Genomic DNA, 16,475 nt, shown 5'->3' with positions numbered 1-16,475 from the left:
CTGTCTGATTGGTCTGATAGTTACAAGGAATGTATCTATATCGAGCCAGTTTCAAGCACCTGTTTTACAATCAGATCTACGAGATCTTGACCTCATAGTCTACTCAATGATATCTTCATCAACTATCATGATTTACACGTTTCTTTTAAATTCCTGGAAATGTCGGAATTCTTCTCTAGATCACAGGATTAAGTTGTGTCAAGAGAAATCAATAGTTATTTTTTATTTCCTTATATATTCAATAATGGTTTTTGAATCTTATACAGTCAGATGCATAACTTTAGGCCTTAGCGAGTGAAACATCTTCAAATCAAATAGCAAACATAATATCTATTGTCATTCTCTTTTATATTGGATTAAAATTAGAACTATATATCTACTGCTCTCAAAATAATAAAATTCATCATAAATACGTGTAGGCTATATACCTAATGCGTCTGTTGTGATTTTAAACAAAAGAAGAATTCCATTAGAATCTCTACATATTAATGTGTTAAAGTAAACCACGAACTATTGAGAAATATAACGACTAAAAATAACATTAAATAGTGTATAGCTAATAATGAAAAATAAATATGAAAAATTATGTTCATAATAATGATTATAATTATGAATAAAATGATTTCATTCTGTGCTTTTAGAAGAATTCGATTGGAATCTCTACATTATTAAGTATTAACGTTGGCCGCGGACTGCTGAGAAAGTTAATAATAAGACAACTAAATATAACATTGAATAAAGTGTAGCTAATATTGAAAAACAGTGTTCATAATAATGAAAAATTATGATTATATTTATGAAAAATGAATTTGGTTTCATGTTGTGCTTTTGATGGAATATAATATGCATTTACTTTGTTATTATCATAATATTCCCCGACTTTCGTCCTGAAATGATGAATTAGTGTGCTCATTGTTGTTAATGAAAAAATGTGTTAATAAAAATGATGAAAAACTGTGTTTATAATAATGAAAAAATATGCTTTCATGCTGTGCTTTATTCAATGATGTTATTTGACTGAAATATCTGGTCTTTCGTCTTAGAATAGTTCTCAGTGTTGCTAATGAAAAACAGTGTTAATAAAAATAATAAAAAACTGTATTTATAATAATGAAAAACTGTGTTAATAATAATATTATTATAAGACATTTAGAATTAACAAACAGTAATAAATAGAAGTTTATATCCATAAAACTGTCGTTTCTTAAAGTGTTAATAATGATAATAAATTTATACTTTATGCAACTTTTGTGATTTAAACCATAAGATGGAAAAATTCAATTAGAATATTAACAAACTGCATGTAAAAGTGGGCTGTGAGAGCAATACGACAGTAAAGTTGTTAGTCAGTTTACATATAATAAACAAACACATATAATGAAAAATGAAAAATTTGAAAAAAAAAGTGGAATAGTTGATAATGAAAATCTGCGTTAGCAATAATAAAAAAAACTGTGTTAAAAATTAAGAAACACTTTAGTAATAATAATGAAAAAGATTGTTGATAATGAAAAACGTCCTGGTATCATTATTGAGATATTTTGTAAAATAACATGTAATTGTTGAGTGATGCTATCATCTCACTATCAAATAAAACTCTTCTTATTTAAATTACGAGGTATAAAACTTGATACCCAGCCAACCACTAGTTCTACAACTATAACTTCATCATTATTCTAGGCCTGATATTGAAATTAGATCGGTGGTTTAAAGTATTTTAAATGAAATAAACGTCTCTAGAAATAGAACAACTATCTTCAATCTGATAAAACCCATGATTATAGTTCATATAATTAATGATAGAACATTCAAATAGAGATTTATTATCATCAAAGTTGATAAGCCTGATTCAAATCTAACACTGTTCGAGGGTTGGTTGGGTTATGCTCTAGACCTAAGATATAAAATCTAACACTGTACAAGCCTTGGTTTAGTTTTGCTCTAGACTTATAATGTTAAATGTAACACTGTTCGAATCATGGTTTAGTTTAGCATTGCAGTCCATGTGTACTTTTACAGAGATAGCAACTGGATTGCCTCCACAAACAACCCCCCCCCCCCCCCCCCACCCTCTGAAAAAATTCTGACATCCGACCAAATCCATTACTGAAACTAAACTCCATACACCATTCCCCTTCTCGATATATTACTTGCCCCTCCTAGGAGAAACCCTGGTCATAATTACTATTGTTTATATTACAAGAAAAATCACATTGAGTATTTAAGGTTAGGTTACGAGGCAGGTGATGAAATTTCGGATCGTCTCTCGGAAGCACATGCAGAGCACAGAATTTGGTTTACCTTGAGGGGGATTCGAAATATAAAATGTCCGATAGACATAAGTAACTATGGCTGAGTTAGGTAATAAATAGGTTATGGTCTGTAGTAATCTACCATCCTCCAATGTCTAATTAAAGGAAGTGTAAACAGTTTGAGACACGGATACCAGCATGAATTACACATTACATCTAACATAGATCATCGTGATTAGATTGATAAAAAGAATGGTGTGCAGCAGGTTTCTCAACACTTTCTGTTAGTTCACGATCCACGACTCTAATTTTAAAGATTATTTTCTACACACGAATTCTAAATTAATATAATGAATTATTCGCTGCCACCTGTATTGCCAAACTGTTATTTTGGATTTCATTTAGCAGTAAGGATAGTTAGAACTTTTGGCAGTAACACGTGTTTCCCGTACAGAGGAAACATTACACAGGCCCAAGGTAATGGAGATTTGCCTTCTTTTCTGTATGTAATCGGATTGGCGATGCAATGAAGGAGAGTGCTTTTGTGGTTGTATTAGCCTACTTACACATTTTGGTTTACCAGCTTAAGATTTGTCATAAGAGCTCTGATGCCTGTTCCCTGGGACCCACATCGTATAATAGCAGACATTTCGATACTTCTTTAAGCACTTCTTAAAAGTTATTAAAAAACAGATAAAAGTTTTGTGTTGTAGAACTTCCGGTAGGGCTTTTGGCCATTAAAGGGAAATGACCTAATAAGTAAGTGCACTAGATGACTGAGCCACCAATCAATGTTTTTATCACATAATCTGACACATGCTCCGTAAATTAATACAAAAAAAAGAGAAAAAATAGCAGAGAAACTTTGGGAACTAATGAACTGGTGTTGTTGCACTTCCGGTAGTATCCTGTACCTTTAATTACCTGATTATATGTAGGCCATGTGCAGACGAGAATTTATTATAATAAGTGATTAACAATGTCACATTAAACTGGGGTATTCGCTAATGAGCTCGGGATATATTATTATTTTAACACGAAATAATCGACCTAATAAACATTCCAACTCAGATGCGAGTATTTGAATCATCCGTACTTCCGGTTTACCAAAAAACGCAGCAAAACCACCTGTAAGGAAAGGCACTTGATGTAATAATGAGACAGGGTATGCCTGATGAAATCTCATCAATCCTTGAACCTAATAATAATAATGATAATCATCTTCTTTTTAGGGGTTTGACAAATGGCACATGCATTTAATAGGAAATAATTGCTGACACGAATATCATGCAGTAAGCTTTGTTGGGCGAATCTGAAAATATGAAACATTTGTTTTGTCAATGCAATCGTGATACCGACCATAAAAATCTTTCAATAAATCTTTCAATTTCGAATATATATACCAGGGTAAGCGGGTGGAACTCTGAACTTTGACGAAGAATAGTATCTTCAAGGACTCTCCTAAACTGTTGCCGATTTGATACACAAAGTGGCAGAGTGGCATCAATACTTCAAGCATGAAAAGGGCCTCAGTTGAAGTCGGCACATCAAATAGTCCGATCAGAAATATTTAAGGAAGAATAAGTTGGCATTGTTTAAGAAAGAGAAACATAATAAAGTGAAATGAAATATGTAAGATTGGTGATAGAACATCAATCGACGGAAATTCATCATCATCATCTTATACTTGTTTTGATAGATCATGATAGAACATTCCATAGACTTTATCTAATCTTAAAGAGGCAGGTTCGTCATATTCGGGGGTTGATTTTGGTCTTGAATCAGGCCCGTAGCCAGACTTGATTGTTCGAAGGGGTAAGTAATATATCCTGAGGGGCAAGTAATATATCCAGAGGAGCAATGGTGTATGGCGTTTAGTTGCAGTAATGGAAATGGTCAAACTATTTTTTCCAGGGGCCTCCCTCTAGCAACAGACTAAAACTGCACATAAGAAAATCACATAATTCCTTCAATTATTCTACAAACTAGAAATTGCACTTTCCTTCTTTTTATGTCTTTACCAAATATGGCATAGCCGTCATTTTTTACTTTCTGACGCTTAGCTGAAATATTCCAGTTTAATATATTATGTACGATTGGTCAAACCTTGGAGTAATGACTGACTGGAAAAAAATCGCCTATAGGAAACTATGTTCCTCCAGTCAGTCATTACTCCAAGGTCAAGCGGATGGGGAACGTGTCTCTTTAAAGATGGGTACCTTCAAAACATCACCATCAACTTATAGTTTTTATGATAATCCTAAGTGACATCTTCAAAGTTCTTTTCAACTTTCCCTCACGGAACTTGTTTGCTATCGGACTTGTGCAAGTGACTCCCTAACGGTAGAGTTCACTTTAAATAGCGGAACACCTTTTACAATGTAGTATACCATTAATTTATGTTCCGTTATATCTGTTATTATTTAAGTTATTGACTTAATCTTTAGATTTAAAGATGGGCATCTTAAAAAAATTATCAGTGTGTAATCTCCCTTTCTCGGCTCCCCTTTTTGATTTTAAATGGTACTAGTTGCAGTGGGGGGGAGCTTAACCCCCCTGGAAACATATTCTAGTCTAGGAAGGCGGAGAATGCAACTACCGCTATATTGGCAGCAATGCCCCCCCCCCCCCCCTTTAATACACGTTGGTAACATGAACTACTTCTGTAATACATGTACATCGAATTTCGTAGTGATTACAAATTGTTTTAATGGTGGATAGCTTTTGTGTAAAAAATTATCATTCTAGGCAGGTGGTAAGCTTGTATTCTCTAACAAACGTTTCACTACTGATGTTTCCACAAAAGCTCTTCCAATTGATAATATGATGCTTCATTCATCATTCATAACAATTTCGGGGCATATGAAAGAAGACAATTGGACAGACACTCTATATTCTCCCAAAGAGATCTTCTTTATTAGAAAACGTGATGCCGGGCAGCATCTTGAACCGTTATTAGCCGTCTATAAAATGAATAAAAATATATACAGAAAAATATCTTTAAGAACTGCAGGTATTAATAGTATCGACAGGAAATTAACGAAGGTCAAGATGAACTGAAATCTGTTAAAAATAAGCAGGGAATATTGATTTAATCTGTTTCATAGAAATTTCAATAAATATCGTTTATATTGATGATAAATAGAGAAGGTGTAGTGTAATCCCCTTGAAGTATACCGTAGCACTGTTACAAGTGAACGCCTCATAGAGAAACAATCATACCTCTAATTGCATTCCATCATTTTCTTATATCAATATCCCTCAAATATAATTCCAACGCCAATATCCACCCCTCCATCAGTAAATCCAATGTCGAATTGTGTGTCAAACTTACAAACTGGTCTTGGCACAACTGCAGGTTTACGTGTTCAGCATGATATGTCATGAAATTAGCAAAATATGATACTGAAACGCGGACCTGGGAGAAAGCACATATTATATACATGCAACTACATGGGATCCTCAACTATTCTTTGTGTATCAGAGATATTTATAGCCTTTTAGTATCATTTCTTATGTTTATACAACTAGTTTATATAAAAGGTTGTAGCAAACAAAAAGAGAACATAGCCCAATCCTTGAAATCTCAGAGCTTGTTATTTGGTTTTAGAAGGCAATATATTGAATAATGACTTGTCGATAGATTTTAAGCACATGAATTCATATCTGAAACACGTGTCCGAATCATGACACCAACTGGTGTCCATTGGTCAATCCTTGAACTGGACGACCTTGAACTTGACCTCCAGCAACAATTCGGTGAGAATAAGCCTTAAGGTGGTGAGGTAACCAATTAACAATCAAGTCTATCTGATCATATCTGTTAATATACATCAGGTCATCTTATCAATTAAACAAGGTAACCCATTCATATCTTAAACAACCCAGTCATCGTACTTCGTACAAAATACCTGGACAGGTCGACTAAGCTTTAAGGCGCCCTCACCGACAATTTGTAGTAAACGAGGAATAAACCTCCGGACAATTCCGTTAATCAAAATCTCGTCCAAAGACTGGCAAAATAAAAGTTGTATAGTTGTGGACTCCTCAAAAGAGAAGTATCGGCAGATGTTTGAGGGTTTGACCTGTTTCCCTTTACCTGCATTTGAAGCAGGAAACCAGGTTGAAGGAACCTTCACAGTGATCTTATTACATGTATTACTATACGACCAATCAAGTATGGTGAAGAGAAAATTACTTTGGTGATTTGTCCTTTGACTCAAACCCTGACCAATGTACCGCAATCAGGATAAGGCTTTCAAACCCTACCGCCTAATGAATCATGGTTAAGAGACCAACGGTAGATGGGTAATAAGTAATAATATTGGTATGATAACCAATTGAACTTATATAAATATTATAAGCAGTCTACACTCTCAAACCTCATCTGGTTTCTATTAAAATAGTTCCCTTATCGTTCTTCTTTGGTTTATCTACTAATTTCCCCAGGTTACAGTGATCTAATGGGTCATATTTTAATACACTTAGGTAAAGAATCAATAATACAACACCCCTACATTCAAGTCAAAACACTACCTTTAAAATTGTGATACCACGTCACCGAACGGCTCATTGACAATAACCTACTTTTGTCTTGTTTGCAAATAGCACGAAATCTCTACAGCCACGTTTCTAAACCTTGGAATATGGCGGGCAAAAAAAACTTAGAGAGATCAAATTGCACTAATGTTATTATATCATTATCTATATCATATCACCATTTATATCTCTACCAGTCTACTGGGTAATTATACAGTCAGACACGATAAGATACGCCTACACAATATTTCATTTGTTCAAGTGAAAGTCTGAAATTGGTATCATTCACCCCTGACATACAGAAAATCGTGAACGAACATTCAGCCAAAGGGTCACATTAACCTATCTCGACATTTGGAGTATGATTATGTATCCATTTGTGGTTAATCGTTGAATACATTTCTTAGTCAAATACGTTTCAAAATAACTGCTTTATTTTTGGGAGGAATATATTGGCAGAACTCTGTCGGGAAAAACTGGTCTCACTGAGGTTGAGAAGCACTGATCTTTATGATGATATTGATATAAGAAGTTTGTTATAATATATCTAGTGTATAATAAGGATGGTGATGATTAACTGAACTGATTGGGTGTAGAGGTCATACCCAATGTTTATAAACAAAATAATACCAAACTTCATCGCGGCTTCATGTACAGTTAACCTTGTTAACGTCTAATCAAAACACTACTGTATGTTTTAGTTCAGATTGCTACACTTTCTATCTTTAGGGTCTTGAGGGTGATGTACCATTAATATGTTTAAAGGGAATTTTCGGGAATTGATTTGAGTCGTAAGGTCAATACTGCATGGTGGTTAGTTGCAATGGAATTGGTCGGTGGTAGGAATTTTTTCATGGGGATAAATTTTTTTCGGGATTCCTCCCCATGTAGCTACAGGCCTGATGAAGTTATTTTTTAAGGTTCCAAAAAGCAGTAGTAACTCATTCTCAGTGACTGAAGGGACAGGTGCGGCATTGTAGGGAGATGATTTGAGACTTGAATATATGTACATAGTTATCAGAAGTATTAGAAAAGTACGAAATTGCATTATTCCTTTAAAAATACCCCAAATTCACTATTTTACTATATTTATTTTCCATATATCACAGAGTATCATAAAATGACGAGTCGTCATTTTAACATTCAAACGCAGATAATTCTGGACACGTGGATTTGAAGGCTCATATTTCGACGGCGAGTTTTGAACTATATTACTGATTGGTTTGGCTAAAAATTACCGTTTCTGAGACTAAAGTATGATTAATCAAAATATCGCCAACCTGTCCCTTTAAGATTCGTATGATCTTACTACTGAAAATTACACTTTCGACACGAAACAATCGTAAGGTTACTCGGTGAAAAATCAAGTGAAACAAAATCAAACAATTAACTGCAACTGAATAATTTCAGTTTTGACAAGTACGAGTAGGCACTAAGTGTAAGATTTCCGTCTGTAATAAAGTTAATGTCAAGCTGTTAAAGTTAAGAATCAATTAAAGTAATAAAGTTGCAATCAAACTCTCATAACCTTGCAGGAGGTGTTTCTACACTAACGTTTATACTCTCATACAGATGGAACAATTCACAGAAACTACAAATCATTAAGTTTGTTTACTATGGCTGGAGATACAATAAATATAGTAGAGAAACATGCTAATTAGACACTTTGAAATGTTAACGATATTGATAGATATAATCGCTAAGTGATATCGGGTGTGATTAGAAATTACCATTGAACGAACGATTTGTTAGATTAAGAACCCCTGACCAATACCGAATCAGAGTAGGGCAAACATTCGCTATTTTCTGGAGGGCCAGAATACAAATGTCTTTCTGTCCCATATGTTCGGACGAATGTTCGTCTTCAAATCAAATAACACGAAGAAAGGGGCGATTTTTCGTTCATTCTACAGATGACTATGCTTAAGGCTTCGAGTTACGGATGTTATAAAAAGGAAAGAAATCACGAATCACATACAAGAATATCGGAAATAACAGATTGTTTGTGTATCCGGGGGATAATGTCAAGATTTCCGTGTAGTAAAGGTGGATATAAACGAAGTATTCATGGTGTCGGACGATGTATGGAAGATACAGTAGAACATCTATGTTGGTTGGTAGATGACAAGTTAACGTTTGCTTCCAGCGGTAGTCGTAGTAGTTGGTAGTTGGATTGGTTCAAATTGGATGATTCTGTGTTGCTGGTTTGGTTGTTGATTCTTCGTTAGATCTGGTCGGGTCGGTGAAACTCGGCCCTGGATAGTGTGGCGTGAGTTATAGAACATCTATAATCCCACATCCTTAAATAGCAGAGGACAACTGACTCCCACCATCTACCCTCAAAACACTGTTTGATTGGATCGAATCAAATATAGAGGATTTGCTGACAGTGAATCGGATATGAGCTTAACCTGTCGAATTTTGCTATGTAATTCTCCAACCTAATAGTTTATGATCTATTAAATCAGTGGTTGCCAACCTTTTTCAGCCTTCACATCTCTGGAGCAATCACCTGGACCTTTCACACCCCCAAAAATTTGTTTCATCCACATTTGAAATCCGTCTAGTCTTTCGGAAACCTATATCCGAGTAGACGTTTCCGATCACAGACATATTTGCTCATCGTGAAGGTGTCGACCAGGCACCGTATATCAATTTCGCTCCACGTGATAATACTAAACACAACCATTGTTAATACCTCACATACCTGTAAATAAACTCCCAAATATTCCTCACGTGCAACTAATATGGTTGTATTTAGTTACCAAGGAAACCTATCATAAACTGGACCAGACGACAAGGGGATGTAACTCTTTGGCTAATTTTTATTTAGATAATGTTACCAAGCACCTGTTGACAATATGTGATTATGTCCGAGCATCGCATTTTCTGGCCTAAATGTCGGTATAAAATTAGACAAGGTGGACGTTCTGTGACGACCCACCATATTCACAATGTCAAACTATCACAAACTTTGTTTTATATCGTGATTGCCATAGCCAATATTCTCAGGGAATGCAGCGATTTGATTGGATTGTAAGTCAGCGAATACAGCCAATCAGAACCTTCGACAGAAAGACTCATAGTAAAAAGACTTTCTGTGGGAGCTCGGATAGACTGTAATCGCTAGCATAAAATCCAATCAAATCGCTAGATTTTCCAACTTCTGTGATACCAGAATTGCGGCTATTGCAGTCAAGGTATGAAACGAAGTCCGTAACAGCTTGTGGAAATTGTGATGAACATACTGTGCCATTTGTGTTGGCAGAGATTCTGTTGTTCTAATCAAGTTTAACATACCGAAGGATGCACCTAGGAAAGCGAAGTTATATTGACTTTTCCAAAGGAAAAGAGAGATACTAAAAATACGGTAACAGTTCCCTGTCCGACCTATACCACCGTATCAAACACAAACTTTCCACAGTACCACACACCAATCCCGTAGCCTTATACCTTTGTCTAGCGACGAGCCTGCCACTCACCGGACATTAGATAAAGTGTTCCCAGTCTGTTCACGGTGAATTGACCAACTCAAGTAAACACCTTCTGTTAGCACATTATGAATCTGACAAATTTTCTCGTTGCTCACCTCCAATCATAGATATGTGGTTCAAATCAACAACCTCCACCACGAAACAGATACACAAAACATATCTGAAGAGTGATGGGAATTGTTGCAGGAATTCTTGGGCTATTTGAGCGTAAGAAATATGTTCTTGGGCTGGAAATGTCGATCTTAGAAAAACCTCAGATATCTGAACTGTTAGTACAGCTGGATTGAATAACCTCAACAAAAACTGTTTTATTCTTCTAAAATCGCCAATCTACTCGGCTCACAATGGGGGTTCACTTTGAATAGAATTACCAGATTTCCTCTCAAAAATGTGCCGATTTTAACTTCTTTTGATATTAATAACATTGAAAGCGGAAGACAAACAACAAAGATTGGCTTCTTAAATCAACTTAGTTATACATACTTTTTTTATTATATTAGTGCAGCATCTTCAATCTTTTCATTATCAGACAGTCTGATTAAAATTGGACCCATCTTTCGTTCCGTTTTATAAGCTTTTATTTTAAAATAGCCGCAGTAAAGGTCTAACGACAGCTCTCTTGAACGTTCGTCAAACTAACCTTTTGCCCTAATACGTTGACGTCTGCTTTAACCAATCAAATTTCTACCCTCTCTCTATAGGGTTTTTATCAGTTAAGGTTGAAAGATTTAGACAAACGATCAAGTGGGCTGTCGTTAGATCCTAGCTGAAGCGGCTATATTAAAAATATAAGCTAATAAAAGAGCGCTTTAAAGTTAAAATGACGACTCGTCTTTTTTGAAACTCTGTCATATTTACGAAAGACATATATAGAATTAGAAAGTGAAAAGCGTAGTTTGGGATATTTTTGATGTTTCTAGTACTTATGAAAACTATCTATAGAAATTATATTTAAGACCTAAATCTACCCACGAAACTGTGGAACCTGATCCTTTAAATTGGTTCTAGCTTAGTTTGAGTTATTTTTGAAGGAATTATGCGATTTTAATACTAATGAAGTCTATCTACATATATTTAAGACCCAAATCAAAAATCAATGGCGAACTTAGTTCTAGCTTTATATAATATCAAATTTGTGTACCGTACCTACTTCTATACTAGCTTTCTACATCTTAGCCCGACTTTAATGGAGTAGTCACCCTGGGGCTGTCATGATTACAAGTGTTACAAGATGCGTAATGATTGTGGGTGTATAAAATTCCTTACCCCCGGGGAAATGTTGTAGATATGAAATGAAGATTAAAGACTATATATTGATAAACAATATCAAAGTTTTGTGAGCAATTAGTTCAGGGTGTCCTTGACAGCCCGGGGGAGGGGGCAGAAACTGTAGCAGTGACTCCATAAAAGGGAATGCCAATGATTAACCATTAGACGAGACATGTATTTAATTTAGGATAATTCGCTTATCAATCCCGAACAAGGGTCAACAGACTCTATCCCTGCAAATACATGTATGAGGTTTTTATAGTTTAAATTTGAACTCCCCCATCGAGGACATTATTCAGATGCAACATAGAAGTGGCTAAAACTTAATTTTCTTTTTTTCATTCATAAGAAATATGGTAAAAATTGTCCTCTGTAAAAAAACATTTTTGTATAATAATTTGTCAGGAGTGACAAAGCTGCACTCTAAACACAAACATAAACTTTAGCAGCCAGAACGATCTATTTCAATTCAAAGCAACCGACGATCTTGTATTGGAAGCTAATTAAAGGGATAGATTCGCCATTTCGGGGGTTGATTTTGGCTCGAATATATGTAAATAGTCTTCAGAAGGAGAAATTTACGAAAATCGTATAATTCCTTCAAAATATACCAAACTAGGAATTTCACTTTCTATTTCTATATATGTCTACATACAGAGTCTCAAGAAAAGGCGAGTCGCCTTTTTAACCTCCAAATCCGGACAATTCTGGACTTGAACACTATTACTGATTGGCTTAGCTACGAAAATCCATTTCTGCGACTGGGGTACGATTGGTAAAAAAGTTGGCGAAACTCTCCCCTTTAGAACAAATAACTAATAATACACACCCTCCATGTAGACTGACAGGCAAGTTACGCGTCTCTAATTTATTTAAAGTAAGAAAACATCTTAAAATTTTGAAACCAGACAATGGCAACTAGTAGCTTTAAATTGTTATTAATATACCCGATATATTAAGCTGTTGTTTATTGAATTTGAAACGAAATTTGCTGTATTTTACTTGTAAAAACCTGTAAATGGAGTCTGTAATTGTGTAAAAATAGAACTAAAAATGTCGACACCCTCCAGGTAATTTTGGTTCAGATAACTTCAACAATTAGTGTACACCCGGTTTGAAGCCAGCCTCTCCAAATAAACAGCAGATTGCAGCAGTTTGTCATCGTTCCCTCTCTTCAATATTAAAGGGATTGTAAAGAGGTTTTCTAAAAAATTTATGTGTATCGGGAACACTGATAGCATTAATTTACAAAACTAAGTGTTTGAGGCTGTCACTTATCGCAAATGCGATTTTTCTTTAATGAAATGACTAACTCAACCTGCAATTTAACACAATTTTTTTTATTTCTAACAATTCATTAAAAAAATAATTAATTTATTATTAACCCTACCTGCAATTAAATGAAAACAATCCAACAGAAGAGACATCAGTCTAAGTTTCTTTTCAGGGGCCATTCCTTTACTCAGTCCTATCTGAAGCCTGGCCTGCCTGTCTTTCTTTCATGGCCCCAAGAGAGGCCACTCTTGAAATAAACATTATAAATAAGTGGCATTTTAATGTTGATATTCATATTTTTACAATGAGGTATATCTTTCTGTTTTTGAGCCTATTTGAGTGGAACTGGTAGGTATGTATCGTCTAATGGTTTTAATTATTAGTACTGAGTTAATTCAAGAGATTAAATTCAGTAGAGTGATCTAGAGACGTAGAGTTTGTTATCATAATAAACTCCATTAGTACCTGAAAATAGACCACTTCACTATATCTTCTACTACCTTAGTACAGTGGTGTTTCTACAAAGAGGGGCGGGGGGACTGGGCAGACTTGTGCTTTCAGTTTTTCTTTTATCGTTTTACATTGTGAAAGAAAATGCCTCATTTCAATTTCAATTTTTGGTCATCCTAAGAGGTTGAAAGACAATCAGACAATTGAATAGAAATTCATGGAGAAACAAGGAGCGCAATGTAAACGTGCAACTGAAGAGTTAGTGGCAGTAGCCCAATATTCGAATCGGAATTTTGATAAGTGAAATAGTGCAATTTGTTAAAATCTTTATCAATTTTCCATCGCTAATTGACAATATAATGTTATGTATTGATGATTGTTGGGATAAACTTCTTTGATTACACCAACATCTCATAACACAATAGTGCACTCCTCCTTCTCATTATGCCATTATCAGTTTTATCATGTCAACCCACAGGCATTCTGGAAATATTGAAAATAATAGTCATAGGTGCAGATAACGTTGTAATAAATAATTCAATTATCGTCTTACCCTAGGGAAACGTTGCAAAATGTTGCGGTACTCTGTATAGTACTCTGAACAGTATATTACAATGGGAGTAATGTTCGTTTTTATCAACCAGCAATCTGGTATATACAACAATCAAGAAAACGAAAGCCCCAGGTCAAAAGAATCTTATAAATAAAATGTGAATGCCTTTTATTCGCATTCATTCAGATACATCATGTTTGGACTAAACAAGTTGCCCTTGTTATGGGCTACAGTGATATTAATATTACTGAATCAGGTTTCGCTGTCAAATTCCGCAGCTACCTCAGCCACTAGCGCCACATCAGCCACTAGTGCGACCTCAGCTACAAGCGCAACCTCAGCTACTAGTGCAACGTCCGCAACTTCTGCTACAAGCGCAACATCGGCAACATCAGCTACAAGTGCGACCTCAGCAACTTCAGCTACAAGCGCAACCTCAGCGACTTCGGCTACAAGTGCGACCTCAGCGACGTCGGCTACAAGCGCCACATCGGCAACATCAGCTACGAGTGCAACCTCGGCAACATCAGCTACAAGTCCGACCTCTGCAACTTCTGCAACAAGTGCGACCTCAGCAACTTCAGCTACAAGTGCAACATCGGCAACATCAGCTACAAGCGCAACTTCAGCGACTTCGGCTACAAGCGCCACATCGGCAACATCAGCTACAAGTGCGACGTCAGCTACTTCAGCTACGAGTGCAACCTCAGCTACATCAGCTACTAGCGCAACATCGGCAACGTCAGCTACAAGTGCAACATCGGCAACGTCAGCTACAAGTGCGACATCGGCAACATCAGCTACAAGTGCGACCTCAGCAACATCAGCTACAAGTGCGACGTCAGCTACTTCAGCTACAAGTGCAACCTCAGCTACTAGCGCAACATCGGCAACATCAGCTACTAGCCCAACATCAGCAACATCAGCTACAAGTGCAACGTCAGCTACTTCAGCTACAAGTGCAACCTCAGCTACATCAGCTACAAGCGCAACTTCGGCAACGTCAGCTACAAGCGCCACATCAGCAACATCAGCTACAAGTGCGACGTCAGCTACTTCAGCTACGAGTGCAACATCAGCTACTAGCGCAACATCGGCAACATCAGCTACAAGCGCAACTTCGGCAACGTCAGCTACAAGCGCAACATCGGCAACATCAGCTACAAGTGCGACATCAGCTACTTCAGCTACGAGTGCAACCTCAGCAACATCGGCTACTAGCGCAACATCGGTAACATCAGCTACAAGCGCAACTTCGGCAACATCAGCTACAAGTGCGACCTCGGCAACATCAGCTACAAGTGCGACGTCAGCTACTTCAGCTACAAGTGCAACCTCAGCTACATCAGCTACTAGCGCAACATCAGCAACATCAGCTACAAGTGCAACGTCAGCTACTTCAGCTACAAGTGCAACCTCAGCTACATCAGCTACAAGCGCAACATCGGCAACATCAGCTACAAGTGCAACTTCGGCAACGTCAGCTACAAGCGCAACATCGGCTACCTCAGCAACATCAGCTACTAGTGCTACCTCAGCGACATCAGCTACCAGTGCGACTTCTGCAACTTCGGCTACAAGTGCAACCTCAGCGACATCAGCTACCAGTGCGACTTCTGCAACTTCGGCTACAAGTGCAACCTCAGCAACATCAGCTACAAGTGCGACCTCAGCAACTTCAGCTACAAGCGCAACATCGGCTACCTCAGCAACATCAGCTACAAGTGCGACCTCAGCAACATCGGCAACATCAGCTACAAGTGCAACCTCAGCAACATCAGCTACAAGTGCAACATCGGCTACCTCGGCAACTTCAGCGACTAGCGCAACCTCGGCAACATCAGCCACAAGCGCAACATCGGCAACATCAGCTACAAGCGCAACCTCAGCAACATCAGCTACAAGCGCCACATCGGCTACCTCAGCAACATCAGCAACAAGTGCAACATCGGCGACATCAGCTACAAGCGCAACATCAGCTACAAGCGCTACATCAGCTACAAGTGCAACATCGGCGACATCAGCTACAAGCGCAACCTCAGCTACAAGTGCAACATCAGCGACATCAGCTACAAGCGCAACCTCAGCAACATCAGCTACAAGTGCAACTTCAGCTACAAGCGCAACATCAGCTACAAGTGCAACCTCGGCTACCTCAGCAACATCAGCTACTAGTGCTACCTCAGCAACATCAGCTACTAGTGCAACCTCTGCAACTTCGGCTACAAGTGCGACCTCAGCAACATCAGCTACAAGTGCGACCTCAGCAACATCAGCTACAAGCGCAACATCAGCGACAAGTGCAACCTCAGCTACTTCTGCAACATCAGCTACAAGCGCGACATCAGCTACAAGCGCAACCTCAGCAACATCAGCTACAAGTGCAACTTCAGCTACAAGCGCAACATCAGCTACAAGTGCAACCTCGGCTACCTCAGCAACATCAGCTACTAGTGCGACCTCTGCAACTTCGGCAACAAGTGCGACCTCAGCAACGTCAGCTACAAGCGCAACATCGGCTACCTCAGCAACATCAGCTACTAGTGCGACCTCAGCAACATCAGCTACAAGTGCAACTTCAGCTACAAGCGCAACATCAGCTACAAGTGCAACCTCGGCTACCTCAGCAACATCAGCTACTAG

This window comes from Lottia gigantea, assembly GCF_000327385.1.
Source record: "Lottia gigantea unplaced genomic scaffold LOTGIsca_65, whole genome shotgun sequence".
NCBI lineage: Eukaryota > Metazoa > Mollusca > Gastropoda > Lottiidae > Lottia > Lottia gigantea.
Note: the sequence above shows the minus strand (reverse complement) of the source record.